The sequence below is a fragment of the Pogoniulus pusillus genome, chromosome Z, assembly GCF_015220805.1.
Source record: "Pogoniulus pusillus isolate bPogPus1 chromosome Z, bPogPus1.pri, whole genome shotgun sequence".
NCBI classification, from domain to species: domain Eukaryota; kingdom Metazoa; phylum Chordata; class Aves; order Piciformes; family Lybiidae; genus Pogoniulus; species Pogoniulus pusillus.
The window spans coordinates 46,243,430-46,270,410 of record NC_087309.1 but is presented as its reverse complement, the minus strand read 5'-3'; the positions used below and the strand labels follow the sequence as shown (position 1 = coordinate 46,270,410).

At 44.3% G+C, this 26,981-nt stretch overlaps 1 protein-coding gene across 2 annotated transcripts in view; it reads right to left on the bottom strand.

Annotated features, from left to right (window-relative positions):
• The window catches only part of RNF180 (ring finger protein 180), a 127,630-nt gene that overhangs the window by 24,613 nt on the left and 76,036 nt on the right, over nt 1-26,981 (bottom strand). The gene's annotated exons all lie outside the window — the stretch shown is intronic.

Here is a 26,981-nt window from a genome sequence, read left to right as displayed (position 1 = left end):
CACAGCTTGCTTTCCATCAAGATGCCCAGGTCGTTTCCACAGAGCTGCTCCCCAGGCTGCCAGTACTCAACCTGTCTCATTGCCAGGGGCTCTTTCTTCCCAGGTGCAAGACTCAGCATTTGTCCTTGTTTAATTCCACAAGGTTCCTTTCAGCACATTTCTCCTGCCTGCTTAGGTGTCTCTGAACGGCAGCCCTGTTGCTGAGTCTATCAGCCTGGCCTCCGATTTGTTGTCCTCCGCACACCTGACGAGAATGCATTCTGCTGCCCCCTTCAGACTTTTGATCAACACAACTGTCATTTGTCAGGGTCGTATTTACTATCGACAGGGAACTGAATAGTTTAATTTTATTAATAATTTTTAAAGGCAGATAATCTCAGTACAAAATGCATAATTACCTTAGGCTATTTGTAGAAAAAGCACAGAGCAAAATGGCAGCAAGCAGAAGGAACCCAAAAGCCTAAGCCAGAAAACTATTCCCCCATCTCTCCTTGTCCTGCCACCATCACAGCGGAAGAGCCCACACTCCAAAATCTGGAACACAAAAGCAGCAGCCAGAACAGGAAGGTTCCCCTCTTATAATCTGAATTTCAAGCCCCACAGCACTTTGTTCCAGCCAGCACTTTCATTTTGAAACTGATGTGAGACAAGATGGCATGAATAACCTTTGACACTCAGGTATTTCAGCTCCACAGATCTATTGCCTCAAAAGCATAACCCCCCCTTTTTTTTTCTAGCAAGCCCTCAAATTCCAAAGTACTGTTGCCTTAAGATGTATAACTAAACCTTCCATCTTTCCTGTGTTTAGAACTTCTACCACCACCTTTCAATGCCTTTCTCTCTGCAAAGTCCAATCATCTTCCCAAGTCTCTATTGCTATCTTTCTAGCTTCTTCTCACTTACTTTTGACTCCCTTTGCATATTCCTCTGCTCTTAGCCTTCTGATTTCACTCATGGGCTCTCACAGCAATTTATATCCATGTGTGACTAAACTTACATGAAGACCTAAATATCTCTCCTTTGCTTTTCCAACCCCAAAGTCCAAGTCCTGATTCCTGCTAGCAGATGGGCTTTAGAAACTGTGGTGGAGGGGCAGTAGCCACAAAACTGAGGCCACTCTATGCCTTTACATGCCTGGACATGTTTTTCTGCCAGGATCCATGGCAGTAAACAAGTTGTGTAACACACACACACCCAGTCCGTGTACCCCTGGGGTCCGCCCAGGTAATCCCCTAATTGGGAGGGCTCCAGGCAAACAGCTACTGCCTATTAAGGTAAGGTTTGGCTTACTGCCAACCTGATTGGTCACTTTAGATGGCCAAATGAGCCACAAATCTCGGCTCAGAGTCTATAAAGAGAGGTGCAAAGGAGCACCACATGTTCAGACAGTTCAGAAGTTCAGAGCATTCAGAGCGTTCAGAGGCTCAAGCTCAGCTCTCTGATCCATATAGCAGTACCTTGTTGCCCTGACCTGCTTGCATGGCCTAGACACAGGATCAGGCCTTACTCTCTTGCAAACATTACTGAGGCTCAGCCCTCTTGCATTGATCTCAAGGTGCAGTTAAGCTGTCTGCGAACCCTCTGAGAAGCAGAGAGCATGCACGCCTGCATTTCATACATATATGGGGAGCCAAGAGCCCCCTGCCTAAGCCTAGAGCAGCCATACATACTGGCTTGCTGTCCTGCATTTATCTATGGAGCTCAAGTCTCCCTGCAGCCCAGCACACTGCTTGCCAGCTGTCCTGTAAGCCTGGAAAATTCTAGGCCCAGCAGACCTTTCAGACTGCTAACCTACAAACACAGCCTGCTAGCTGTGAGACAACTGTGCTAGAAGCTGAATGGATGACAAATCCTTCTCCTGCATCTGGAAACCCTGCCAGCTGACCATCCTGGACACCGGCATCCAGAAGAAGCAGCAGCACCAAGGCAGAGATCACATCAGGAGAGAAGGTCAGAGAAATCCTGTTTACCCCAGAGACTGGGAACACCTTATCATTCTCCTGCAAGCCGGGACAGATTCCAGCCTCACCAAGACCCGAATCCTGGGCACACACTGTGACACAATCCCGGGAGGGTGATTAATGATTAATACTTAAGAACAACACATTGAAGCAAGCTTTAATTCCTTTGTAATATAAGTTACCTCTGTCTGAAGAGCACACACAGTTTCAGCCCTTGCTGGGCAGACAGTATAGTTGTTAAGAGGCACTAAGCCTAAGGGAATCTTTCTCTCTGTCTATAGTTGTTGATAATTTGATATTTCCATTTAATAATCAAATCCCTGTAAATATATCCCACTGTTTTCATAATCTTGCACACACGAACTTGATTACATAGTGGTTGGGGGTGGAACAAATTTGTAAATATTAATTTTAATAAAAAATTTATAAAAAATTAATACCACCTCAAATTAACAGCGGAGGAATAGAGAAATCACCTCCACCACAGAAACCTTGATGTAAAAGGTATTTAAAATGAACATAATCCTTATCTGAAACCTCTTTCACATTCACTGTGATTTCTGTTTTACTCCTTATAGGACTTTTGTAAGGCTTTTGGTTTAAATGTCAAAATCTGTGGCAGTCTCAAGAGAAGTAAACTTTGTGTAAGCAGCTATTTGTATATGCATAAAAAGTGATTTACTGAATTCACTGTTCATACAATACAGAGTTTTATTTGTGAACAAATCAGCAGCATGCAGACACATGCAGACAATTTAGCAGGGAATACACAGTAACTGCTCTTCAGGATGTCAGAGAATGTTGTCTACAAAGGGACTACAAAAGCAATGGATTACTGTGAAAATCTGAAAAGGCCATGTCCTTAAGCCTTTCATGAGGGAAATAAGATTTGATTTCATAAAAGGCACTCCATTTTACAAAGCAGAATGGTTATGAATCACTGTTCTCCATGGTTACAACCAGTGCTTTGTTTTGGGACCTTCATGGGCATTTGATGTAAGAAAAAGAATACCATGCCGCAGACAAAACTATGCAGAGATTCCAAATGTGGTAGTGCCACATATACACTTCATCTGTTGAAGTGAAAAAGAATGTAAAACCCACAGTCCTACAGAATCAGCAGCCAGGCAAAGAATGCTTCTTGCATTGGCACTTGCTTCTAAGAATCACCTCTGTCCTCTCAAAGCTTTATAAATCCTACATGGAACTGAGAAAAGAATATGCACAAACGAACCAGAAATCACTTAGCAATTAAAAGAAGATAAAAAACCCCAGCACCCAAAATAATTCATATAAATTCTTGGAGCAGTTAACAGTTCTTACAAACATGGTTGATTCTATGATTCTTGTCCTATCACAGGGAGCAAGTGAGCAGAGCCTGTGCCCCAGCTCCTGGCCAGCCTTCAGGTACTTATAAACATTTATCAAGTCCCCTCTCAGTCTTCTCTTCTCCAGACTAAAAAGCCCCAGGTCCCTCAGCCTCTCCTCATGGGGCATGTGCTCCAGTCCCCTAATCATCCTCAAAAAAAAAAAAAAAAAAGGCACTTAGTGCCATGGTCTAGTTGATTGGTTAGGGCTGGGTGATAGGTTGGACTGGATGATCTTGGAGGTCTCTTCCAACCTGGTTGATTCTATGATTCTATGATACTGCTCTAATTATTATCTTCAAGATTATAAATATGATTGCTTCTTTTTTACCCCCTTTTGTAGATATTTTCTGACTTTTTCTATTAAGATCTGTAATCAAAATAAGCCCAGGATTTAAGGTTAAACACTACACATCCATACAAAAAAGCCATATTTGAATTCAGTATTTCTTTGGACAGGCGATTATTCACTGCAATTAACCTGTCTCTAGCCTTCAGGACAGTGGAGAGGCAGTTTCTCATTTCACATTATTTCCCTCTGTGAAATATGGTAAATTTAACTCAATCAAAATTACAACAACAATAAAAAAACATTTGACAAATAGATCTGTGTGGTAGAGGGCCTGTAGGCCTGAACAGAGGCTTCTTTATGCCCATGCATGCCTGGACATGTTTTTCTGCCAGGACCCCTGGTTTCAAACAAGTTGTGTAAGCCACACACACCCAGCTCGTGTCTCCCTGGGGCAATTCCATGTGATCCCCATATTTGGAAGAGTCCAGGCAAGTAGCCTTCTGCCTATTATGGTAAGGTTTGGCTGACTGCCAACCTGATTGGTCACTCTGGTGGCCAAAGAGGCCATTAATCTCGGCCCACAGTCCACAAAGAGGGGTGCACAGGAGAACCATGTGCTCAGCTCTCTGACCCTGCCTGCAGCGCAGCTCAGCTCTCTGACCCACCTGCAAGGATCAGACACAGCTCTGACCTTCACCTGAAGCGCTCAGCCGCTCATACCCACACGCTCAGATGCCATTGCATAGCTCCGACGCTCTCTGAGGCTCAGACCTCAAGCTGATATTATTTGCAGCTAATCTGCCTGTGTACCTTAGATGCAGAGCTCATTTAAGCCTGCACATACATATACAAGGAGCTGATAGCCTCCCAAACCAGCTGTGCATATCTGCAAGCTGTCTTGCTTTATCTACGGAGCTCAGACTCCCAGCAGCCGAGCACACTTTGCATGCCCACTGCTTATTGCCTGGAGAGAACCAGGAGGCAGATTTCTGGATTGTCTGCACCCACACACACACCGCCTGAACCCGTGAAGGAATTGTGTCAGAGCCAGCACGGACATTCTTCTCCTGTTCCTGTAACCCTGCCAAGCTGTTAATCCCTGGACACGGCATCCAGAAGAAGACAGCAGCATTGAGGCAGAGATCATCCCTCGCCAGAGAACAAAGGTTAGAGAAAACCTATTGCCCCAGAGACCGGGAAGATTCACCTATCTCCCCTCAAGCCGGGAAGATTCCAGTGTCCAAGTCCACAGGCAGAGCCCCTGAAGTCTGGACATTGGGCACAAGCTGTGACACAGCCCCGGGCGGGTGATTAATAATTAATAACAACACTTATAAGTAAAGCTTTAATACCTCTGTAATATAAGTTACCTCTGCCTTAGAGCAGAAGGAGTTTCAGCCCCTCTGCTGGGCTAAGAGCATAAGGTCCCAAGTGGCATTAAGCCAAAGGGGAAATTCCTCTCTCTGTGTATAGTTTGAAATGTTTTGCTAGTTAAATAACCAAATACCTGTATGTATTCTGTCCTAAATTGTTTTCATAACTTTGCACAGAACCAAATTTTAATATACAGTGGTTGGGGGTGGCAAGAGTTCATAAATATTAATTTTAATAAATTACATTTTTATATCAAAATTATATCGCCTCAAATTAATTTCTCACCTCCGCCACGTAGGCGTAGGTACAGAAATCCCTCGCCGCAACAATCTGACAGTTTTAATCTGGATAGGAAATGAAGACGAATGGTTTTTCTTTCTATTCAAATACAGCTCATTAGATTTCAGCAAAGATTATTTATAACTGAAGTTTTTGTGCATGTTCCTATTATCAACTTGAATTGTAAAGAATAAATATAGCACCTCTGCCACAAATTAACAATGACTTATTGAATATTAAGTAAATAACTAAAGAAAAAATATGTGAAGGCAGCTGCCTCTTGCTATGGACTATTAGTCCAGCTTTTATTGATTTAAACACAAACCATAAAGCTAGCCAGTATACCTTATCAAATAATCAGACTGTGGGAAAAGAAAACAAGATACAGCTTTAGAAATGAATGACCAAATCCATGTAGCCACATTAAATGCATACACACCAATTTACATTACTTTGCATAATGTTTTTACTACCTTAATAAATATGAAATTGTACAGGGTTAACCCTCCAGGGGGAGTAACCTTGAACCTGACCCTATGTGGCCTTGACACTTCCCCAGGGGTGGGTCTGAGCACTACCAGATGATGGTTAGCCCACTCCCCCTTCCTGTCTAATGGTCTATAAAAGCAGACGGGACTGCCTGTTCCCTCTCTCTGCGCTCCCTGCCTCCCTGCTTACCAGCATCACCATCACGCTCCTGGTTGTCTTTGTTTTACCACGTGGCCATCGCCCACAAGGTGGACAAAGCCATCGCCACCAAAATCTGGTTGTACTTACACATTTTGTATTTATTTTCCCTTCCCTACAGCTTTGTAACTTCCCTACCTTAGATACCTTTTTAAGTTATTGTTAAACTTTTCTCCTTTTTAACATCCAAATCAGAGTGAGACTATTTATTTGGGCGTGCTTACCTTTTCCTCTCTCTACATCTAATTCCTTTCTTTTGGGAAAGAAGGGAGAAGAGGGAAGGGCACTCTATCAATTGTTACTTGGTTCTATCAAATTTATTTGAGTCACTGGGAATTTAAATTAGAACTGAGACAGAAATCTATTTGCCAATTTTATGAGAAATATTAATTGACCAATGTGCCCAGTCCGTCTCATAAAATCAAAGTACAAACAGAACAATTTTGTGTTTTCTGTCTTGGGCTGTTTATATCCCTGGAAGTAAAAGAACTGTGGTGGTGAATGGTGCCACATCCAGTTGGCAGCCAGTCACTAGTGGTGTTCCCCAGGGATCAGTGCTGGGCCCAGTCCTGTTCAATATCTTTATTGATGATCTGGACGAGGGGATTGAGTCCAGCATCAGTGAGTTTGCAGATGACACCAAGCTAGGAGCAGGTGTTGATCTGTTGGAAGGTAGGAGAGCCCTGCAGAGGGACCTGGACAGGATGGATGGGTGGGAAGAGGCCAATGGGATGAGATTTAACAAGGCCAAGTGCAGGGTTCTGCACTTTGGCCACAGCAACCCCAAGCAGTGCTATAGGCTGGGGACTGAGTGGCTGGAGAGCAGCCAGGAGGAAAGGGACCTGGGGGTACTGATAGACAGTAAGCTGAAGATGAGCCAGCAGTGTGCCCAGGTGGCCAAGAGAGCCAATGGCATCCTGGCCTGCATCAGGAACAGTGCGGCCAGTAGGACAAGGGAGGTTATTCTTGCCCTGTACTCAGCACTGGTCAGGCCACACCTTGAGTACTGTGTCCAGTTCTGGGCCACTCAATTCAAGAGAGATGTTGAGGTGCTGGAACATGTCCAGAGAAGGGCAACAAAGCTGGTGAGGGGCCTGGAGCACAAATCCTATGAGGAGAGGTTGAGGGAGCTGGGGTTGTTTAGCCTGGAGTAGAGGAGGCTCAGGGGTGATCTTATTACTGTCTACAACTACCTGAAGGGGCATTGTAGCCAGGTGGGGGGTGGTCTCTTCTCCCAGGCAACCAGCAATAGAACAAGGGGACACAGTCTCAAGTTGTGCCAAGGTAGGTATAGGCTGGATGTTAGGAGGAAGTTCTTCACTGAGAGAGTGATTTGCCATTGGAATGGGCTGCCCAGGGAGGTGGTGGAGTCACTGTCCCTGGGGGTCTTCAAGAAAAGACTGGCTGAGGCACTTAGTGCCATGGTCTAGTTGACTGGATAGGGCAGGGTGCTAGGTTGGACTGGATGATCTTGGAGGTCTCTTCCAACCTGGTTGATTCTATGATTCTGTGAAAGCAGAATGATCTCAGAAAAATATACCCTGTCCAAACATCTGTAATTATTCTACAATTATCAATACTCATAAATACAGGCTAATTGGTTAGTGCTAGGATGCATACGAAACCTCAAGTTTCATTCTTCCCTAGAACACTGTCCTAAGTAGTTACCTCCTTTCAGGCTACATTTGTTGAGAGTCCTACCACACAAAATAGATAGAGGCCAAAGCTAATGATATTTTCATGTAGGCTTACTATTATAACTCAGTGTGTCTAAGTATAAAATAGCATGGAAAAGGACCTCATAATGATAGAATCACAGAATGGTTTAGGTTGGAAGTGACCTCAAAGATTATCCAGTTCCAATCCCTGCCTATGGCAGGGACATCCTCAGTAAAACAGGTTGCTCAAGGCCTCATCCAGCCTGGCCTTGAACACCTCCAGGGAGGCAGCATCCACAAGCTCCCTGGACAACCTGTTCCAGTGTCTCCCCACCCTCACTGTAAAGAATCCTTTCCTAACATCTAGTTTGAATCTCCTTTCTTTTTTCTCCCTCATTAGTTTAAACCCATTACCCCTCGTCCTGTCATTACAAGACCTTGTAAATAGTCCCTCCCCATCCTTCCTGTGGGCCCCCTTCAAATGCCACTTGTCCTGGTCTCCAGGTGGACATTGTGCCTTGATCATCACTCTGCATGCAACCACCCAGCCAATTCCTTATCCAGCAGTGCTCCAACCATGAAGTCTGTGTTTTTCCAGTTTGGTGACCAGGATGTCATGTGGAAGAGAGTCAAATGCCTTACTCAAGTCCAGGTAGATGATGTCAGTTGCCCTTCCCTTGTCTACTGTTGCTGTGACTTCATCATAAAAAGCCACTAAATTTGTCAGGCATGATTTGCCCTTGGTGAAGCCATTGCTGGTTACCACCAATCACCTCTGCTTTGTTTTCCATTTGCCTCAGCAGAGCTTTCAGCAGGACTATGGATGAAAAAGACCTCTAAGATCATCAAGTCCAGCCATTATGTAACTCTACCACACCATATACTTGAGCACTATATCTAGATGTCTTTTAATCTAGATATCTTTACAGGGACATTGATTCAACCACCTCCCTGTGCAGCCTGTTTCAGCTTTTGATAAGCTTTTCAGTACAGAAGTTTTTCCTAGAGCCTGATATAAACTTCCTTTGGTATAACATGATGATTTGTGAGAAGAGACCAACACCCACCTCTCTATAATCTCCCTTCAAGTAGTTGTAGACAGGCAGACAGTCTTCCTCTCAGGCCCCCATTTCTTCAGACTAAACAACCCTAGTTCCCTCATCTGCTCCTCATAACTTATTCTCAAGACCCTTCACCAGCTTTGCTGCCCTTCTCTGGACATACTTCAGCATTTCACAGTATCACAGTATCACCAAGGTTGGAAGAGACCTCACAGAACATCAAGTCCAACCCTCTACCGCAATTCTCAAGGCTAGACCATGGCACCAAGTGCCACGTCCAATCCTGCCTTGAACAGCTCCAGGGACAGCGACTCCACCACCTCCCCGGGCAGCCCATTCCAGTGTCCAATGACTCTCTCAGTGAAGAACTTTCTCCTCACCTCCAGCCTAAATCTCCCCTGGCGCAGCCTGAGGCTGTATCCTCTCGTTCTGGTGCTGGCCACCTGAGAGAAGAGAGCAACCTCCTCCTGGCCACAACCACCCCTCAGGTAGTTGTAGACAGCAATAAGATCACCCCTGAGCCTTCTCTTCTCCAGGCTAAACAATCCCAGCTCCCTCAGCCTCTCCTCGTAGGGCTGTGCTCAAGGCCTCTCACCAGCCTCGTCGCCCTTCTCTGGACATGCTCAGGCATCAAAATGTCCCTCCTAAACTGGGGGGCCCAGAACTGAACACAGTACTCAAGGCGTGGTCTAACCAGTGCAGAGTACAGGGGCAGAATGACCTCCCTGCTCCTGCTGGCCACACCATTCCTGATGCAGGCCAGGATGCCACTGGCTCTCTTGGCCACCTGGGCACACTGCTGGCTCATGTTCAGGCGGGTATCGATCAGCACCTCCAGATCCCTCTCTGTTTGGCTGCTCTCCAGCCACTCTGACCCCAGCTTGTATCTCTGCATGGGGTTGTTGTGGCCAAGGTGCAGCACCCTGCACTTGGAGCTATTTCCATGTGTCTCTTGTCCTGCAGTGCCCAAAACTTAACACAGTACTCAAGGTGTGGCCTCACCAGTGCTGAATACATTTGGACAACCACCTCTCTCTAATCCTGCTGGACACACTATTCCTGATGCAAGTCAGGGTGTTGTTGGCTTTCTTGGCCACCTGGGCACACCACTGGTTCATGTTCATCTATCTGGCAACCTCCACACCCAGGCCCCTTTCTGCTGAGCAGCTTTCCAGCCACTCAGCCTCAAGCGTAGAGTTGCAGGGGGCTGTTGCGGACCAACTGCAAAACCTGCAGTTGGCTTTGGTGAAGTTCATGTGATTAATCCAGCCTGTCTCTAGGTCCCCCTGAAGAGGCTTCCTACCTTCTTACTTTCCAACAGATGAACACTCCCACCTAAGTTGGGGTCATCTGCAAACTTACTGAGGAGGCTCTGAACCTCCTCATCACTATCATTAATAAAGATATTAAACTGGAGGGACTCCAGCACTGATCCTTGGGGAGCACCACTTGTGACTGGCTCCCAACTGGATTTACTCCATTCTCCAGCAGACTGTACACCTGTCCAGGCCTAGAAAAGTCCATTTTGTCATTAGGATGTTGAAGGAAACAGTATCAAAGGCTTTACTGAAGTCCAGGTAAATAACCTTAGCCTTTCCCTGATCTACCAAGCTGGTCACCTTATCATAGCATGAACTGGGCCTGGTTGTCTGATCATACTGTAAATGTGGCACTCAAGGTGATTTGTTCCATGACCCCTGAGGCTCCTCTTCTCCATGCTACACATGCTAAACTGTTGGCCTTCAGGCCAGGGTAGAAATACAAACCAATTAGGCTGTAAAAGACACAGAGTGTTACACTGAATAGATCTCCCAGCATGTCTATGTTCAGTTTTGGGCTCCCCAGTTGAAGAGGGACAGGGATCTGCTGGAGAGGGTCCAGCAGAGGGCTGCAAGGATGATGAGGGGACTGGAGGGTATGGCTGATGAGGAGAGGCTGAGGGACCTGGGGCTGCTTAGTCTGGAGAAGAGAAGACTGAGAGGGGATTTGATAAATGTTTATAAGTATCTGAAGGCTGCCAGGAGGGGGGGACAGGCTCTGCTCACTGCTCCCTGGGATCGGACAAGGACAAGGTGTAAGCTGCAGCAAAAGAGGTTCTGCCTCAATACAAGGGGGAACTTGACTGTAAGTGTCACAGAGCACTGGAATAGGTTTCCCAGAGAGGTTGTGGAGTCTCCTTCTCTGGAGCATTTCAAGGCCTGTCTGGGTGTGTTTCTCTGTGATCTGTGTTAGACAGCATTGTCCTGCTCTGGCAGGGGAGTTGGACTCGATGATCTCCTTGGGTCCCTTTCAATCCCTAATATCCTGTGATTCTGTGATTCTGTGATTCTTCCCTGACACCAAGGTCAGACTGATGTGTCTGTAGTTCTCTGGATCCTCCTTCCATCCCTTCTTGTTGATGGTCATCACATGTGCAAATCTCCAGTCTGTGGGGCATCCCAGTTATCCAGGCCTGCTGATAAATCATGAAGAGTGGCTTGGTAAGCCCATCTGCCAACTCCTTCAGCACTCTTGGGTATAATCCATCTGGGCCTATGGACTTGTGTATGTCTAGGTGGTCACTCACCATTTTCTCCTGGGTTATGCAGGCTGTCCTCTGTTCTCCAACCCTGTTCCAGCTCAGAGGGCTGGCTACCCTGCAAACAACTAGTTCTGCTATTAAAGACTGAGGCAAAGAATGCATTAATCTCCCCAGCCTTTTCCTCATCCATAGTTACTGTTTTCCCCCCTTGATCCAATAAAGGATGAAGATTCTCCCTAGTCCTCCTTCTGTTCTAAATGTATTTATAAAAGTATAGCTTGATCAAGTTCTAGTTCAGCATGGTCCTTCTAATTTTCTCTCTTCATAGCTTTGACATGTTTTTGGAGTCCTCCTGAGATGTCCATCCTCAGCTATCTGTCCCCTGTTCCAAAGGCCATAAACTCTCCCTTTGCTCCAGCCAAAGTTCTCCATTCAGCCAGGCATCCACAGCTCTATCTACAAAAACCACTGGCTTACTTGCAAATCTACCTGTTTGGCAACAAGCCACCTTTAATTCTGTCAGGGGAACTAGCCATCATCTTTGAACAAACTCATATTCAACTTTAGATAATCTTGACCCCCCAGAATTCCTACCTCTCATCTGAGCAAATAAAAGAAATATCAATTCCCCCCAAAGAATGAAAAATGCAAAGCACAAGACTGCATCTTGATAAATCTGGCAAAGTTTTTCTGAACTGAAGGTTTTCTGACACTGATGGTACTTAACCACTTATTAAGAAGCTGATCAAGGTTTTATGTGAAGAGATGTCTGAAAGTCTTCAAACACCCTCAACAGACAATTAAAAATATTTTTTCACATAGAGAATTTGCTCAAAACACTATCAAAATTTAAGCTATTTTTTAAACACAGAAAATGTTAAAAAAATTCTTGATTTCATACTTTACAAAAATGTTGGTGTAATGATAGTTCCTTTTCTGACACCTTTTCAGACAACCATCTTTATCCACTCAGATAAGATATGCACCAAAAGTCTCCTGGCTTTGCTTCTTGCTCATTTCTTCTTTCTTCTACCAGACAACCAGCAATAGAACAAGGGGACACAGTCTCAAGTTGTGCCAGGGGAGGTATAGGCTGGATGTTAGGAGGAAGTTCTACACAGAGAGAGTGATTGGCATTGGAATGGGCTGCCCAGGGAGGTGGTGGAGGCACCGTCCCTGGAGGTGTTCAAGAAAAGCCTGGATGAGGCACTTAGTGCCATGGTCTAGTTGACTGGCTGGGGCTGGATGATAGAGTGGACTGGATGATCTTGGAGGTCTCTTCCAACCTGGTTGATTCTATGATTCTATGAGAAGGTATGCTTAACCTGGTTCTGACCTAATAAAAGTATGATCACCTTTTCCTACTTATTATTGTTACCCATCACCTTGCTTGTTCATAAAACTTCTGCTTACGTCTTTGCTTTTAGGGGCCTCTGAAACTCTATGTTGCCCCCAAAAGTTGTCTCAACTTCCTATAATTATGCTATGCAAGTACAATATTCCTCCAGAAATTGTAGCGGTTTTCTACCTAGTAAGTGCTTTAGGATGAAACTGAACTCATGTTTGGTTTTTGAAACATGAGTTGGAATGGCATAGATCTATCTGTGTCACTGGTATAGATGTATGAAACAGAGATCAGAGGCATGTTAGGCATCAGAAACAATGTCCATGCTCATCCTAATTGTTCTCTACTAACTCACTGATAGTAATGAAGCTATCTGATTTTTCTACAACCTATTATTCTAAGCAAAAATGTCTTTGTTATTCTTGCAGTAAATTTCTACAGTAGGTTTCTATATGGCATCAAGTCAAAGGACTGAACACCAGCCACACTTAACTTTCAAGGTTAGATGTGTTTACATCATCAGAGTTGAGGCTCTTCAGGGGCTACCTCAACACAAACTGCTCTCCTACGCAGTGCCTTTCAGTACTAAACAGATTAGGGGCATATGCTCAGGAAGTATGTCTGACATAACCTTTACTAAATGTAATCAGTTCACAGCTAATTAGAATATAACCAGTTTTACTGGTCATTGCTTAGTGACTATTATCTATCCTTTTGCCGTTTTTGGCATAGCTGGCAAGAATCATTCTCCATTGCCACTTAAATGCACAGAAAGGTGTCTGCTAATTCCTCTCAATGATAAAGACAGAGGCATTTGTGCTTCCTCTTGTTCACAGAGACATATTGTAACTTGACCTAGTCTCCAGCAGAATCTTACACCAAATATAACAAAGAGAGACCAAGAGATATTTTGTGCTCTAAATAGATTCTGTGGTGAAAGAGTTCAGCACTGTGCTCAGGTGGCCAAGAAGGCCAATGGCATCCTGGGCCAGGAATGGTGTGGGTAGCACAACCAGGGAGGTCATTCTGCCCCTGTACTCAGCACTGGTTAGGCCACACCTTGAGTACTGTGTCCAGATCTGGCCCCCTCAAGTTAAGAAAGATGTGGAGGTGCTTGAATATGTCCAGAGAAGAGCAACAAGGCTGGTGAGGGGCTGGAGCACAGCCCTCTGAGGAGTGCCTGAGGGAGCTGGTTGTGTTCAGCCTGGAGTAGAGGAGCTCAGGGGAGACCTCATTGCTGTCTACAACTACCTGAAAGGAGGTTGTAGCCAGGTGGGGGTTGGTCTCTTCTTCCAGTCAACCAGTGACAGAACAAGAGGACACAGTCTCAAACTGTGCCAGGGCAGGTTTAGGCTGGATGTCAGGAAGAAGTTGTTCACAAAAGAGTGATTTGCCATTTGAATGGGCTGTCCAGGGAGGCTGTGGACTCACCTTCCGAGAAGGTGTTTAAAAGGAGACTGGATAAAGCATTTAGTGCCATGGTTTAGTTAATTAGAAGTTGTTAGGTGATAGGTTGGACTTGATGACCTCAGAGGTCTTTACCAACCTGGCTAATTCTGTGATTCTGTGAAGACTACCATTTCAAAAAGCTAATAACTCAAAGTTTGTATAGGATGGTTGAACTAGTATTATGTATTGTTCTCAACTGTCTTTAGAGGGCAAATAACAAATATTTATGTAATATTTTTCAATAAGTACATTAAACCCTTTTATGATGCCCTTTAATGAAGTTAAAATTGTAATGTAAGAAACCACTGTCATCAAATCTCCTAAGAACAGACATACTAAATGTCAACTAAAGGTTGTCCTATTCTATCATATTTCTCTGACAAGACCAAACAATGATGGGTTTGTGAATGCCAAAGAAAGAACGGGCAAGCATACTGCAGTATGTTCTTGGTATTCTCCCTTAGCTCCCAGGGACCTGTAGTTTGGGGATCTCCATAGAAACCTACAGTGGCCAGTATGAACACTTGGTTCCCTAAGCAGAACTAAAGATGTCAATATGGCATCTGTTTAGGGACACATCAAGAAATAGATGAAGAAAGGCTTCTGTCTGGTTTTCTTCTGTCATGGCCATTCTATCATAAGCCTTGGTGTTGCTTAAGTATAGCTATCCATACTTCTAGTACAGTTGTCCTATAGTATCATGGTTAAATGGAAACAAGCAATCCTGTTGACACATGCACATTAGCTAGAACCTCATTTCCTTTGATGCATTCATGAACCAACAGAGATGATGGAGCAGCCAGTTACACTGAGAGGTACCTCACTTTTGTACGCAGGCCCACTCTGGATGTGGTCTTCAGGACTGCAAAAAGGCTACAAAATATCTTTCCCAATAATACTCTAACTGTGCAGGAGTCTCTGAAAAACAGCCTCTGCAAAACAGCTTAACAAGGCACACTGGCACTTATACAATGCTTTGTACTAACAAATATTGGCATAACAGCAGGGACAGAAATTGGTGGAACTAACAGGGCTGAAACTTAGGACATGCCTGTAGCACTGACTTTGTACTTCAAGTTCTCCTTTGATTTTATTTTGCTTTTCTTTCAGATTCACTTCTGCTTGGTGAGGTGCAGACAGCTAGTCAGAAAGCTGCAGGCAACCAGACTTTCAAGCAGCAGTGCTTGGATTCTGTTTTCTCTCTTAGTGTACTACAGGCAAAACAGATGCTCAAAGACAACACTTCCCAGTAATGTATGCCTCCTTGAGGCAGAAAACTCACTTATTGTGAACACCATAGATTGTAAATGAATCTTCTGAAAAATGCATGTATGCAAATTATTTTTCCCCCCACAAGCTGTAATGGAGAATCTGATAGATCTTGGCTAAAAACCAAAAGCCATCTGCTGTAGAAGTGCTGCATGGCTCCACAACTTCAGTACTGAGTATGACAAAGGAACAAACTTAAAACAAAGAAATGAGGAAGTAAGGAAAAGAACCGAAGGAGAAAGTGCAATAAGGAAGGATGGAATAGTAGCACTCAGGAAAAATAGCTCCATATAAGGATTATTCTGAGAGAGTTCTTATATTTCACCATCATTCCCTACAGCTAAAACCAGTGCTGCACCTATTTTCAGTAACATCTCCCTTGTTTCTTTTTTATTAGACCATGACACCAAAAACTCAAAAACCAGTATCTGTTTTAAACAGAGAAGTATGAGCTTAAAACCCAGTCGAGGTAATTTTATAGCAGTAATTTTTCATAGCTGCTAACATTCTTCCTTTGTTGCCTATGTAACTGAAATAATGATAAAAAGAATCCTCAATCAATGAAGTACATTTATTTAAAAGAGTTGTAGCACCTCATTTTTAAATACAGATAATTATTACTTTTTAATATGTGGGAAATTGAGCACCCTTTTCCCTAGAGAATGATTACATAAAAGGACATGGCAGATGTGACCTCCTGAGGCAGTGGGAATTTCCACTAGTATTACCAGGCAGTGAAAACACTTTATCTTGCAATCATTGCTAGTGAAGAAGTCAATAGTTTTTTATTAAGTCACCAAAGACATTAGGTCAGTAAAGAACCATTACAGATTCCATTATATGCCACATTGGGATAATGTTTTCTAGATTAAGTATAAAAAAAAAAAAAAAAAATTAAAAAAATCAACAAAAAAAAACAAAACCAAAACAAACAAAAAAAAAAAACCAAACCAATAACTCAAAACTGGAATGAATTAATGTTTCAAATTAGGCTTTTCCACTTTCAATATAATAATTATGTTTTAAATAAAAACATTAGCATAAAAACAGTTGGAGAGAATTTCCTATTTTTCTAGGGATAATTATATCCTAAAATACTCACCAAGGGCTGCACTTCAGAGGTTTCATAACCTCCCACTCTCATTCTGTACCACCTAGCTATGTACTTCTTCAAGTACACTTACAACATTCTCCATATGCAGCCAGCCAGCACCCTTTCACAAGGACACCACCATTACCTTGTGTGGTGGAGGGGCCGCAGGCCTGAAAATAGAGGTCTCTCTATGCCTCTACATGCCTGGACATGTTTTTCTGCCAGGGATCCTGGTAGTAAACAGGTTGTGTAACACACACAGTCAGTCCATGTATCCCTGGGGTCCGTCCAGGTGATCCCCATATTTGGGAGGGTCCAGGTAAACTGCTCCTGCCTATTAAGGTAAAGTTTGGGCTTACTGCCAACCTGATTGGTCACTTTGGATGGCCAAAGGGCCACGAATCTCAGCCCACAGTCTATAAAGAGGGGTGCAAAGGAGCACCACGTGTTCAGAGTGTTCAGACTTAGCTGTTCAGATTCAGCTCTCTGACCCTGCCTGCAGCGCAGCTCAGCTCTCTGATCCACATAGCAGCATCCTGCTGCCCTGACTTGCTTGCAAAAGCCCAGACATGGAGTCTGGCCCTCACTTGCATGCTTTCTGAAGCTCAGACCTCATGTATTGATTTCAGTCCACAGTTAACCTGTCTGCGTACCTTTAGAAGCAGAGCATATTCAAGCTTGCACCTGATACATATATGGGGAGCCGATAGCCCCCTAAGCCTAGAGCCAGCCGTGCATACCGGCCAACTATCTAGCATTTATCTATGGAGCACAGGCTCCTAGCTTCAGCCTGCTAAGAAGGACCAGGATGGCAGACCTTCTAGATTGTCTGCAAACCCACAAACACAGCCTGCTAGCTGTGAAAGGGCCGTGCCAGTAGCTGCATGGACAACATTCTTCTCCCATTCCTGGAATCCTGCCAGCTGATCATCCCTGGACATGCAGCATCCAGAAAACCAGCAGTGTCAAGGCAGAGACCACCTCACACCAGGAGAACAAAAGGTTAGAGAAAACCTGTTTACCCCAGAGACTGGGAACATTTATCATTTCCTCGCAAGCTGGGAAGATTCCAGCCCCACAGAGGTCCGGACACTGGGCATAGGCTGTGACACGACCCTGGGAGGGTGATTATTAATAAGAGCAACACTTCTAAGTAAAGCTTTGATTCCTCCATAATATAAGTTGCCTCTGCCTTAGAGTAGACACAGTTTCAGCCCCTGCTGGGCAAACAGCATAGTTCTTAAGCGGCATTAAACCTGAGGGAAATCTCTGTCTATAGTTGATAATTTGACAGTTAATAATCAGATCCCTGTACATATATCATATCCTAATTGTTTTAATAACCTTGCACAAAAGAACTAATCAGTGGTTGGGAGTAGCAAGAGTTTGTAAATATTAATTTTAATAAATATATTTTTATAAAAAATTAATACCACCTCAAGTTAATTTCTCACCTCCCCCTAATAAGGGAGGCATAGAGAAATCCCCTCTGTAACACCTTGACTACTCTTTAACAATCCAGGGGGAGTAACCCTGAACCTGACCCTAGGTGGTCTTGATTCCGCCCCAGAGGTGGGTCTGAACACCACCAGGTGATGGTTAGCTCACTCCCCTTCCTGCCTAAAGATCCATAAAAGCAGGGGGACTTTCTGTTTCTCTCTCTCTCTGTGCTCCCTGCCTCAGTCCTAGCACCATTACCATCCCATTCCTGTTTTCTCCTTGTTTTACCATGTTTTACCAGTCAGACGAAGCCATCACCATCAAAATCAGGTTGTAATTACAAATTTTGTATTTGCTTTCCCTTCTCTATACCCTTTGTAACTTCCCTACCTCAGATACCTTTTAAAGTTTTTGTTGAACTTTTCTTTTTAACTTCCAAATTGAGTGAGATTTATTTATTTGGGTGTGCTTACCTTTTCTCTCCCTACATCTAATTCCTTTCTTTTGGAGAAGAAAGGGGAAGAGGGAAGGGCACTTTACAAAAATTGTTATTGGTTCTATCAAATCTATTTGAGTCGCTGGAAAATTAAATTAGAACTTAGTCATCTGACCTCTTCAACATATTTCTATCTGGCATTTATGCAAAAAAACTTTAGAAACGACCCTTTTAGGCTCAGTGCTGTCTCAATCTGTTTTTCTGTTTGTTTGTTCATTTTGTTTTAATTTCTGCACTTGTCTACACCAAAGTAGTGGTATGTAAAGGCTACACTTGAGATGCTATTAAACTATAAATACATGATAACAGGATCCAGTTAAGCACACTAACTATTTAATTATCCTACGCAAACTGCATTGATTACATATTTTAAAATCTGTTTAAGGAAATCATTGTCTGAGATGTTACTTCTCTTCACAGTACCACAGTATCATCAGGGTTGGAAGAGACCTCACAGATCATCAAGTCCAACTCTTTACCACAGAGCTCAAGGCTAGACCATGGCACCAAGTGCCATGTCCAATCTTGCCTTGAGCAGCCCCAGGGACGGCGACTCCACCACCTCCCCGGGCAGCCCATTCCAGTATCCAATGACTCTCTCAGTGAAGAACTTTCTCCTCACCTCCAGCCTAAATTTCCCCTGGTGCAGCCTGAGGCTGTGTCCTCTCGTTCTGGTGCTGGCCACCTGAGAGAAGAGAGCAACCTCCTCCTGGCCACAACCACCCCTCAGGTAGTTGTAGACAGCAATAAGGTCACCCCTGAGCCTCCTCTTCTCCAGGCTAAACAATCCCAGCTCCCTCAGCCTCTCCTCATAGGGCTGTGCTCAAGGCCTCTCACCAGCCTCGTCGCCCTTCTCTGGACACACCCAAGCATCTCAATGTCCCTTCTAAACTGGGGGGCCCAGAACTGGACACAGTACTCAAGGTGTGGTCTAACCAGTGCAGAGTACAGGGGCAGAATGACCTCCCTGCTCCTGCTGGCCACACCATTCCTGATGCAGGCCAGGATGCCACTGGCTCTCTTGGCCACCTGGGCACACTGCTGGCTCATGTTCAGGTGGGTATCAATCAGCACCCCCAGATCCCTCTCTGTCTAGCTGCTCTCCAGTCACTCTGACCCCAGCCTGTATCTCTGCATGGAGTTGTTGTGGCCAAAGTGCAGCACCCTGCACTTGGAGCTATTGAACGCCATCCCATTGGACTCTGCCCATCTGTCCATGTGGTCAAGGTCCCGCTGCAGAGCCCTTCTGCCCTCCAACTCAGTCACATCTGCCCTCAGCTTAGTGTCATCTGCAAACTTGCTGATGACTGACTCCATGCCCTCATCCAGATCATCTATGAAGATGTTAAAGAGGATGGGGCCCAGCACTGATCCCTGAGGGACACCACTAGTGACAGCTGCCAGCTGGATGTGGCACCATTCACCACCACTCTCTGGGTCCGGCCCTCCAGCCAGTTCCTAACCCAGCACAGAGTGTTGCCATCCAAGCCATGGGCTGACAGCTTAGCCAGCAGTTTGCTGTGGGGGACAGTGTCAAAGGCCTTGCTGAAGTCCAGATAGACCACATCCACAGGCCTCCCCACATCCACCAAGCGGGTCACCTGATCATAGAAGGAGATCAGGTTAGAAAGGCAGGATCTGCCTTTCCTAAACCCATGCTGGCTGGACCTGAGCCCTTTGCCATCCCTCAGGTGCACTCTTATCACCCCCAAGATAACCTGCTCCATCAGTTTCCCTGGCACTGAGGTCAGGCTGACAGGTCTGTAGTTCCCAGGTTCCTCCATCCGACCCTTCTTGTGGATGGGGACCACGTTGGCCATTTTCCAGTCTCCTGGGACCTCTTTGGTGAGCCAGGACTGCTGGAAAATGCGTTTTTAAAGTTACCAATACTCAATACAATAACTAATATAACAACCCATACAGATTGTCTTGAGAGCAGCCCTGATGAGAAGGACTTGGGGGTGCTGGTGGATGAGAAGTTCAACATGCGCTGCCAGTGTACACTTGCAGCCCAGAAAGCCAACAGATTCCGTGGTGCATCAGAAGTGTGGCCAGCACGTTGAGAGAAGTGATTCTCTTTCTCTACATGACTCTCCTGAGACCTGATGTGGAGTATTGTGCCCAGTTCTGGAGCCCCTATTACAGGAAAGACATGCTGGAATGTGTCCAGAGAAGGACCATGAGGATGATCAGAGAGCTGGAGCTCCTCTCCTGTGGGGACAGGCTGAGAGTGCTGTAGTTGTTCAGTTTGGAGAAGTCTCCAAGGAGACCTTATTGTGGCTTTCCAGTATCTGAAGGGGTCCTAAAAGAAAGCTAGTGAGGGACTTCTTAGGAGGGTCAGTAGTGATAGGGCATGGGGAAATGGATCCAAGCTAGAGGAGAGTAGATTTAGATTGGACATTAGGAAGAAGTTGTTCACCGTAAGGGTGGTGAGACATTGGAACAGGTCAAAGAGGTGGTGGAAGCTCCATCCCTGGAGGTTTTTAAGGCCAGGCTGGATGTGGCTCTGGGCAACCTGATCTAGTAGAAAATGCCCCTGTCCATAGCAGGGAGCTTGGAAGTAGATGATCCCTGAGGTCCTTTCCAACCCTGACAATTCTGTGATTCTGTATCCTTGACTAAGTAGAGGATATCATGTACAGAACAGGCCATATGCAATATTTACGAGTCAAATGGGAATTCTGTCTAAGGACAAAATACTGCAGAGTATCATTTTTTTTATCAGCTTGAAAGCATAGAAGTGCTACAGTGCTGAGATTTCTCACTTTTTGTGTAAAACCTCTGAAGCTATGGATGTTTGGGGTTTAGGTAGAAGATAATTTTACATTCCTTGTGGGAATTTTCATATGAAAGAAGACTTATATATTGATTATAAAATCTGTTTGGCTCAATGCATCAGCTCAGGGAAAAGATGGTAAGGAAAAAGAAGAGACACTTGATTTTATCTAGCAGTGATGCAATGTTCAGAAAGTCTAAATTAGTTCAAACTGCTAAATCTCCTATATAATCTAGGCCTCTCTATGACCATCTTTAGCTCTCTGTATTGCAGTCTTCTAGTATTAGAAGAAGTGTGGTTAGTAGGTCAACAGAAGTTGTCCTCCCCCTCTGCTCTGCCCTAGTGAGAGCTTCTTTGAAGTACTGTGCCCAGGTTGGGCCCCTCAGTTCAAGAAGGACAGAACTGTTTGAAAGAGCTCATCACAGAGACATGAAGATGATTAAGGGAGTGGAACACCTCCCTTATGAGAAGTGCTGAGGGAGCTGGGGCTTTTTAGTTTGGAGGAGGCTGAGGAGTGACCTCAGTGTTTATAAACACATGAAGGTCAGAATCAGGCTCTTCTCAGTAATGTCCAGTGATAGGACAAGGGGCAGTGGATGATGGCTGGAGCATAGCAGGTTCCATGTGAACACAAGGAAAAACTTTTTCACTGTGAGGGTGACAGAACACTGGAACTAGCCACCCAGAGAGTTTGTGGAGTCTCCTTCTCTGGAGACATTTAAAATCTGCCTGCATGTGGTACTGTGTGAACTATTCTAGGTGATTTGGCTCTGGTATGGCGGTTGGTCTAGATGATGTCGTAGAAGGCCAAAATAAGCCAAAAACAGGCCTAAACATGTCCTGGGTAGCCCATAGATGTTTTGTGCTCTCCCTCTCTTCTGCTGTAAGGGGAGGCAACCACAGGAAAGGAAGACAAATGGGCCTGGTGCCTCCATGTCTCTCCAAACTTGTTTACAGGGTACCCACACGTGTTCATACACTTGTGTTCTGCCCTAAAGAGGTAAAAATAAGCCCTGACTTCACCTAGTATGGCTAACTGCCATTCTGATTCGCTGCTCTGTGACCAAAGAGCCATTAGACTTGGGCTGTATTGATAAAAAGAGATAGCAGTAAAGACAATGTACTTCTACCTAATGTGCTCTCTGCTTCTGGCAGTGCTACTGCCTTACTGCATGCTGCCATGCTTTGCTAAGCTATAAGCTAGCTCTACTGCATCATAACAAGCCCTGATGCTTTGGGTTTGTTTACCTGGAAACCTGCTGTGTTTTAAATTTACCAGGGAATAGGCTTTAAATGCCTTCACATGATAGGCTCACTTAGCCAGTGTGACATTGTGCCTGACTGCACATCTGCAAGACATCCTGCCTACACCTGCAATCCTCCATGCCAAGTCTAGAGACAACAGGAACCAGGATCGGGTCAGAGATTGTCCGCCTCTCCCAGCGCCCCTATCAAGAGCCTGGGAAGATAAGAAGCCTCTCAATGGCTGACAAGACAGTGACAAAACTCCCTGCAAGTGTTTGGGTACTGTCTGGGAACTGTAGTTAGTCCCAGGAATTCAGAGATTAATATTTTGTGAGCAAATACTCGAAAGCCTCTTTAACAAAGCTCTGTAAATTCTCTAATTCCAAGTGCCTTCTGCCATAAGCAGAAGGGAGCTTCTTGAGTCCATCTGGTGGACAGGTGGTATAATTGACTGCAAGAACCTCCTTCCAGTTCAACTGAGTTTAAGGCTTGTTGTAGTATTGCTAGTTATTTCTCAAATAATCTAGACTCTGTTCTCATATGTATAATGTTTTCATGACTGTGTGTGCTAGTTTGAGCCTGGCTGGGATATTTTGGTGAGAGGAATTGGATTATAGGCTGTGGAAAGGAAACCATGCTGACATCTACTTCACTCATAGGCTTGCTGAGATGTATAAAACAAGAACACAAACATAAATAACAGAGTTTGCTCTCTGGGTTGGGGCTGCCTCCCTTCTCTCTCTAACCTGCTGTCTGTGTGACTAATCCTTCTGCTTCCTAACCCACCTGGCTGATCCTCCAAACTCAACTTGAATGTAAGGGAAAATCTGGGATAAGGTAGAGTGGTGAGAATAAGGTGGAAAGGTGGTTGGGAGCCACTCCTCAGGACTCTGGTTTCTGGGAGAGCTGTTGTGTTTCTGTATTGCCCTTTTAACTTGTATATTTCTGTATATAGCTGTATATTTTGTAAATATTTGCTTGTATATTGTGCTAGCTGTAAATATAAAGCTTCATTATTTAATCTCCACCTTGGATGAGTCTAATCTGTGTGATTTTTCTTAAGTGTGTGTGTGGGACAGGTAACACCCAAAGCATCACTCTGTTGCACAGAAAATTACTGGGCGGGTGGTGAGAGTCCTGAATATCAAAATTAATGAACAATATTAATTTTGGAAAAAACCCATCTCTCATCATTAATACCCTCCAGCACAGATGATCTTTTGAGGTCTCTTCTGACTCCCAACATACTGTGATTCTGGGTAATTATGAGGTCTGATTTTATCAGATCTAGCAGCTCTAGTGAGGAGTTTACCATGCAAAAGTTGCCATTTTATGTCTGGGGTATAAAGATAATATTGTGGAAAATGTTTTGTCTAATGGAAAACTGGAATCACAAAGTTTGGACAGCTTCTAGATTTCCAGTGATCACTTAACTCACTGCATATGAACTACCCAAAGGAGCATATCTATTTCTGACAGGGCCATGAAATTTCTTCTTTGACAATTCTGTATTTTCTTATTAAAAAAGGTAATAATTCTTACTTTCAAATTTGCACATTTTTGTCACCTTCTAAGCACTATAATCATATCCCTTTTCACTCCAGTCACTCCATTCATGCATCAACTTTGCTCTTTCCATTCTTTATATTTTGCCTTCTGCAAGTCTAACATCTCATTATGTTGTTACCTTCCTAATGAAACAAAAATTGATCCAAGTAGCCTCTTTCCCTCTACTGCTCTCAGTGACACCAGCATTTGTTTTCGTGAGGGCATTTATTATGGTGTCAGAATCCATTTGCTGAAAGTACGATCGTCCTTCTACACCTATAAAGTCCTTGGGAGACTCCTGAGGAAGGGAATATAAGGAAAATTAAGAAAACCGAATAAGAAGCTTGAGATGCTGCCAAGCACAATTTATATTTAAACCCCCAAAAGCAGCCCAAGAGAAAAATATGATTATAATAGTATAATAACTTCTGTTTTGGCAAATCCTACCATAGTTTTTATTCAAGTAAAAAGTCAGAAGAGAGACACATGGCAATAACATTTGTGTTTTAGAAGGCAACAACAAAGTGCCAGACAGTTATGTGGTTTGGGTTTCCTATTAACTAGATATAACTGTGTTCCCATTTGGTGTGGAACTTTAAGGCTATGTTTTGGAGGCATGTAAATCCAGCATTCTGAACTACCTTTGTGAAATGACATGCCTGATTTTCCAGGTGTTTTCCAGGCATGTCTCTCCTGATATTCCTTTTATTGGGTTCCTTAAAAAAATAATACTATTATTATTATTAATAATTCTGTTTTATACAAAGCTCAGCATGGCAGGCTTTTCTTATTTATGACTCATGACACTATGTAACATACATGAACTATGTCACATACATAAAGTAATGCATTGCAATAAACCAATAAACTCAGCATCAACACCCACACTACATTAACTGCTGTTAGAGGAAAGAAGCACTCATATTTGTTTCTTCTGCTAAGAGCTTGCTTTCTCAGTCATATAAAAGATGATCTACCAGTCTTCAGACTTCTCCAGCCTGATCTTTTTTGATAGCTGGAGTGTTTCCTGTTATTCAAACTATAAAATCATGACCTTGTGTGACACAGGTTTACAAGTGGATGACCAAAATTTATCAGATTTGACCTGCAGAAAGGTCTAGTTAGAGTCACAGAATGAATATAAGAATGACACCCTACTTTATTTTATTCCATACTTTTAGAACACTCTATACTATTCTTTCAAACAGGAAAAACCTCATCTGCTAGGAAGACTCAGAACTGCGGAAAGTAGTTATGTTAAGTAAAAGTAGATGAAGCCCAGTGAAAAAGAGGCCATTAGACTGAAAACAAGGAAATGTGGGTAAAGACTGAATCCTACCTTTCAGAGTTTTAACTTAAATGCTTTTCAGTTAAGAACCATTTGATAACCATGAAAATGAGTGTTACGGCAGCAAGAAAGAATAACCACAAAATAAAGACACTCCCCCCCATTTCTTATTCCATTTCTGAGGTACAAAACAAGCAGTAAAGAATAATGTATATAATATTATTCCAATTCTTTTATTTGACTTCTTTCACAGTAGACTGATTATGATTTTTTTTGAGAGGTCCTTATTGACCAAACTCAGAACAAGTGTCTTTTTCCCAGAGTAATGCTCCTTATTCCACCATACAGACACTTTTTTTTTTTCCAAACAAGACACTGCACAGAATTATCCAGATAATGTGTACAAATTTAAAGGTGGTGATGGTTTGGGTGTTCCCCACCCCCTCACACTTTGGAAATCACCCAGACTAGACTCATTCGGCTCTGGAAATTTTAATGAAGCTATTTATTTACAGCTAGCACAATATATAAGCAGATATTTACAGAATATACATTTATATACAGAAATATACAAGGTAAAAGGTAATACAGAAACACAACTCCCCTCCCAGAAACCTGAGTCCTCAGGAGGGGCTCACAACTGCCTTTCCACTTTCTCCCACCCCTCTCAACCTTACCCCAGTCCCAAGGAAGAATGGAGGCTTGGCCAGGGGGTTGGAAACAAAGCAGATTAATCAGAGAGACAGCAGCGAGGCTAGAGAGAGAATCATAGAATCATAGAATCAACCAGGTTGGAAGAGACCTCCAAGATCATCCAGTCCAACCTAGCACCCTGCCCTATCCAGTCAACTAGACCATGGCACTAAGTGCCTCATCCAGTCTTTGCTTGAAGACCCCCAGGGACGGTGCCTCCACCACCTCCCTGGGCAGCCCATTCCAATGCCAATCACTCTCTCTGGCAAGAACTTCCTGCTAACATCCAGCCTAGACCTACCTTGGCACAACTTGAGACTGTGTCCCCTTGTTCTATTGCTGGTTGCCTGGGAGAAGAGACCACCTCCCACCTGGCTACAATGTCCTTTCAGGTAGTTGTAGACAGCAATGAGGTCAGCCCTGAGCCTCCTCTTCTCCAGGCTAAACAACCCCAGCTCCCTCAGCCTCTCCTCATAGGGTTTGTGTTCCAGGCCCCTCACCAGCTTTGTCACCCTTCTCTGGACACGTTCCAGCACCTCAACATCTCTCTTGAATTGAGTGGCCCAGAACTGGACACAGTACTCAAGGTGTGGCCTGACCAGTGCTGAATACAGGGGAAGAATAACCTCCCTTGTCCCACTGGCCACACTGTTCCTGATGCAGGCCAGGATGCCATTGGCTCTCTTGGCCACCTGGGTACACTGCTGGCTCATCTTCAGCTTACTGTCTATCAGTACCCCTAGGTCTCTTTCTTCCTGGCTGCTTTGCAGCCACTCTGTCCCCAGCTTGTAACACTGCTTGGGGTTGTTGTGGCCAAAGTGTAGAACCCTGCACTTGGCCTTGTTAAATCTCATCCCATTGGCCTCTGCCCACCTATCCAGTCTGGCTATGTCCCTCTGCAGGGCTCTCCTACCCTCCACCAGCGCCACATCTGCTCCTAGCTTGGTGTCATCTGCAAACTTACTGATGCTGGACTCAATCCCTTCATCCAGATCATCAATAAAGATGTTGAACAGGACTGGGCCCAGCACTGATTCCTGGGGCACACCACTAGTGACTGGCTGCCAACTGGATGTGGCACCATTCACCACCACACTCTGGGCTCTGCTCCCAAGTAAAACTACCTGAAGAGTGGTTGT